The sequence below is a fragment of the Littorina saxatilis genome, linkage group LG12, assembly GCF_037325665.1.
Source record: "Littorina saxatilis isolate snail1 linkage group LG12, US_GU_Lsax_2.0, whole genome shotgun sequence".
Taxonomy (NCBI): domain Eukaryota; kingdom Metazoa; phylum Mollusca; class Gastropoda; order Littorinimorpha; family Littorinidae; genus Littorina; species Littorina saxatilis.
The window spans coordinates 63,826,344-63,832,051 of record NC_090256.1 but is presented as its reverse complement, the minus strand read 5'-3'; positions in this window follow the sequence as shown (position 1 = coordinate 63,832,051).

Genomic DNA, 5,708 nt, shown 5'->3' with positions numbered 1-5,708 from the left:
TTTTTCTCATCGGATTTCACATTGAATAAAATTTGTTAGAGACACACAAAATTTATTAAAAAAACAAAAACAAACCACTCGAAGCAAGGTACATGCTTTTTCCAGGGGTGGGGTTCCGGAACCCCTAGAACCCCCCCGGCCCCCCCTGGGTCCGGCCCTGCTCGAAGACGGAACGGCACTGGCCTTTTTAGGCGGGGAGCAGACCGGGTGCCTACGCTACTTTCGACAAATGGTTGCGTCATCAACGAATCACTGAACGTGATGGTGTCGTCTTCATGGGTCGCAGCCAGGTGAAGACGGTGCCGGGCTCTCAGCCTCGAAGGGGCCCACCCAATGCGACTGGCGACTCCCACCACTGGCTTTGAAGAAGTTAATTCATTTTAAATAAACCACTCTGCACAGAAAGCACCCAGACAGTTTAATTTTTGTTTGTTTTTACTTGCAAATCGAGCGTTTCCGCTCGCCGGCAAAATGCCCATTGGCTTGCTAGGTCGGTCACATTCTGTTGCAGCACATACTTACGTCCGAATGACTCGTATTCACTGCAAAATGAATCCAGTGGCATGTAGAATTTTAATTACTTACACTGACCTTGGGCTTTGCAAGGGGGAAGGTTTGCCTTGGAATTATAGTAATTTGTTTGAAGATTTGATTAAGATACTCTCCCGAAAAATTACTGTTATTTGAAAAAGTGTTAATGTTCCCCTTGTCAGGAACCGATTTACGAAACGCGGATCGTATCAACTGATGCACACAAAGTTTTGACGCCCTTGACCTTCGACTCAAACTTTCGTTTTCCGACGTTCGTTTCGCTTCGTATTCCGGTTCAAAGTTTTGCTTTTTGCTCGGCACTTTCCGGGAAAACCCAAAAATTCTGATGCATCCAAACGATGATGCATCAAATTGTGAAAATGATGCATCAAATTCTTGGTTTTGGATGCATCAATTTGATGCATCAGTTGATACGATCCGCGTTCCGTACCGATTAAGCGTAAACAGCAAGTCGATCACTGCCGGATCCATGGGAACTGTTGGGTTTGAAAAAAAGATACGAAAGGTAGGGGAAAGGCTCCTAATATGGACCACTTTTTGTTTTATGCTGATAATTAGCTTGTTTTCTTGCGAAGAAGTTTTATTTTGTGTTTGGTAGTCCTTCTCTCTTAGGTTAACCGTTAGGCCTAATTAGAGTGAAATAGCTTTGATAGACATTTAGCAAAAATTAAATACAGAAAAAATCACAAATGGTCCATATTAGGAGCCTGGGCGCCTAATATGGACCAGTGCAGCGGCCTTCACGAATCACTGTAAAAAGCACACTATACTTCAAAATAACATGATACAACTTAGTGTACAAGTCAGAATAATTAAAATATGCTTTAGATTGATCTGTTTTGGGTTGATCAGAGCATTATTTGAAGCACGCCAGGAAACTAAAGAAGCTTATCAAAAACAGAGTGAAAATAAGTGAAATTATCAACTTCCACGAAAAGAAGACTTTTTGTTATATTTTCAGTTTTAATCTCGAGGGCTAGTTATAGGTTATTTCCAGCAAGCTTCTTAATGAATTAATGAAAATAGCCTTTAGCTTTTATTTTCTTCGATTTGTTGAAGGTGGTCCATATTAGAGGACTGACTCGCACATACTTTGAGATTTTGCTATTATTGTTTGTTTGCAGTAGAAACTCGGGGTCAACACTGCTAAAATGTAACAAATACGGACTTAGCTGTCATATATAGCAATTTTTGTGTGATTAAAGCTTTGGCTGTGGACAGAAACGAGTCCGTTTTAGGCGGCAAATCAGTTTAGAGTGAACGCTGCCAAAAGTGAAAAAAAGAGAAAAACTGAGCCTAACGGTTTTGGGGTTTGTGTTTCTGCAACTGTTTTGACATACATGTGCAAGTTATTCAGAGAGGGTGAATACAGCGAATAAAATTGTTTTGAGCGCTCTAGCGCCGTTAGTTTGTCAGAACAGGAGGTGGTCCATACCAGGAGCCGGTCCCCTAGTAGGAGCCCTTCCCCTACTAAGGTATTATACGAAGTTGAGTGGCCATGACAAGTGATCGAGCGAAAATATGGCACTTTGCTTAAACTTCTGTTCTTCCATTTTGAAAGTTCGCGTTTGGAATGGTATTCCTAGTGAGGACAACCGGCATAACTGAATAATTAGACAAACACACAAACATACAGACAGACAGACAGACGCCGCACACTCACTCAGTGACACACACACACACACACACACACACACGCATTCACACACACTACACACACAAACACGCACGCACACACACACACACTGGAACAGACACCGTGCCAACACTGCACACACTGTGACACACACACACACATCAGCGGTTGACTCACACACCCGTGACACACACACACACACACACCATACACACACACACACACAAACACACACACTGACACACACATACACTGACACACACACACTGACACATACACACACTGGCACACACACACACACACCGTAATACACGGCACACACTCGCACACACACACACACACACACACACACACACACCGGCACACACACACACACCGGCACACACACACACACACACTGGTACACATCCACACGGCCACACTGTGATAAACACACACACTGGTCACTGCACACACACGTGACACACCGTGGGCACACACACTACACACACACTGACACGGCACACGTACGCACACACCGTGCCACACTGACACACACACACCCCGACGCGCACGCTGAGTTCGTGTGTTCTGACATGTAGTAACAAGTCGCGTAAGGCGAAAATACAATATTTAGTCAAGTAGCTGTCGAACTCACAGAATGAAACTGAACGCAATGCCATTTTTCAGCAAGACCGTACTATAGGCCTATCAAAGCTATTTCACTCTAATTAGGCCTAACGGTTAACCTAAGAGAGAAGGACTACCAAACACAAAATAAAACTTCTTCGCAAGAAAACAAGCTAATTATCAGCATAAAACAAAAAGTGGTCCATATTAGGAGCCTTTCCCCTACCTTTCGTATCTTTTTTTCAAACCCAACAGTTCCCATGGATCCGGCAGTGATCGACTTGCTGTTTACGCTTAATCGGTACGGAACGCGGATCGTATCAACTGATGCATCAAATTGATGCATCCAAAACTGACCAAGAATTTGATGCATCATTTTCACAATTTGATGCATCATCGTTTGGATGCATCAGAATTTTTGGGTTTTCCCGGAAAGTGCCGAGCAAAAAGCAAAATTTGAACCGGAATACGAAGCGAAACGAACGTCGGAAAACGAAAGTTTGAGTCGAAGGTCAAGGGCGTCAAAACTTTGTGTGCATCAGTTGATACGATCCGCGTTTCGTAAATCGGTTCCTGACAAGGGGAACATTAACACTTTTTCAAATAACAGTAATTTTTCGGGAGAGTATCTTAATCAAATCTTCAAACAAAAGTACTATAATTCCAAGGCAAACCTTCCCCCTTGCAAAGCCCAACGTCAGTGTAAGTAATTAAAATTCTACATGCCACTGGATTCATTTTGCAGTGAATACGAGTCAATCGAATACGAATACGAATACGAATACGAATACTTTATTATCTCATACAGAGAAATTTCAGTGTGGTGCACATTAAAAGACAAAACAAATAATAAGACAACAGATAAAAATACCATACGAAGCATACTACACTCGCGCACGCATATGTACACTAACAGGAATAGTAACATGATTCCAAATAGGTTAAAAGTTTAACGCTAAAAACTATCATTATCACAGGACTAGATATGTCATTGAACAATATTTATCACAGGACTAGTCATTCGAGGGTTATCACACTCATTCATCACAGAAATCAGTGCATATGTTCACCGGCACACATACTAGTTTTAATTAACTTAGGTATTTAAAAAAAAAATTCGGACGTAAGTATGTGCTGCAACAGAATGTGACCGACCTAGCTTTGCCGGCGAGCGGAAACGCTCGATTTGCAAGTCATGTAAAAACTGACAAACAAAAATTAAACAGTCTGGGTGCTTTCTGTGCAGAGTGGTTTATTTAAAATGAATTAACTTCTTCAAAGCCAGTGGTGGGAGTCGCCAGTCGCATTGGGTGGGCCCCTTCGAGGCTGAGAGCCCGGCACCGTCTTCACCTGGCTGCGACCCATGAAGACGACACCATCACGTTCAGTGATTCGTTGATGACGCAACCATTTGTCGAAAGTAGCGTAGGCACCCGGTCTGCTCCCCGCCTAAAAAGGCTAGTGCCGGTCCGTCTTCGAGCAGGGCCGGACCCAGGGGGGGGGGGGGGGGGGGGGGGGGGGGGTTCCAGGGGTTCCGGAACCCCACCCCTGGAGAAAGCATGTACCTTGCTTTGAGTGGGGTTTGTTTTTTTTTAATAAATTTTGTGTGTCTCTAACAAATTTTATTCAATGTGAAATCCGATGAGAAAAAGGTACCCCCCCCTCCACCCCCACCAAAACAATGCTGCTCTTAACCCTCAAAACAAGGCCCAGAATGCACCAGATTGCACAGATTTTATCCGTTTTTCAAAAATTTTCCAGGGGAGCATGCCCCCGGACCCCCCTAGTTCACGCGCCTGCTTTGCATCGTCAGTCCACCGCTCATGGCAAAGGCAGTGAAATTGACAAGAAGAGCGGGGTAGTAGTTGCGCCTAAGAAGGATAGCACGCTTTTCTGTACCTCTCTTCGTTTTAACTTTCTGAGCGTGTTTTTAATCCAAACATATCATATCTATATGTTTTTGGAATCAGGAACCGACAAGGAATAAGATGAAAGTGTTTTTAAATTGATTTCGACAATTAATTTTGATAATAATTTTTATATATTTAATTTTCAGAGCTTGTTTTTAATCCGAATATAACATATTTATATGTTTTTGGAATCAGCAAATGATGGAGAATAAGATAAACGTAAATTTGGATCGTTTTATAATTTTTTATTTTTTTTTACAATTTTCAGATTTTTAATGACCAAAGTCATTAATTAATTTTTAAGCCACCAAGCTGAAATGCAATACCGAAGTCCGGGCTTCGTCGAAGAGTACTTGACCAAAATTTCAACCAATTTGGTTGAAAAATGAGGGCGTGACAGTGCCGCCTCAACTTTCACGAAAAGCCGGATATGACTTCATCAAAGACATTTATCAAAAAAATGAAAAAAACGTTCGGGGATTTCATACCCAGGAACTCTCATGTCAAATTTCATAAAGATCGGTCCAGTAGTTTAGTCTGAATCGCTCTACACACACACACAGACACACACACACACACACACGCACACACACTACGCACATACACCACGACCCTCGTTTCGATTCCCCCTCGATGTTAAAATATTTAGTCAAAACTTGACTAAATATAAAACAAAACTTGACTAAATATAAAAAGAAGAGTTGGGAGTAGAGAGTTTTGCTTTTGGTAATGGTTTTCATTGATCGATTGATTGATTGATTGATTTTTGTCGAGTCAATGGCCTTTCGCTAATGCTGGCTGGAACCACGGCTCGGTCAATCGAACATGAAAACATCCTACCTAGGTTTGTCACTGGCATCATCATGATCAAAGCACACGCGCGCTCCGCGTGCAGAGACTGAGAGAGAAAGAGACAGATCGTCTGCTAGCCTTATGAAGCCTTTGACAAGGGAAAGAACTCCCACGCTATCAACATCGACCTTGACCTCCTTTTTGTCTAC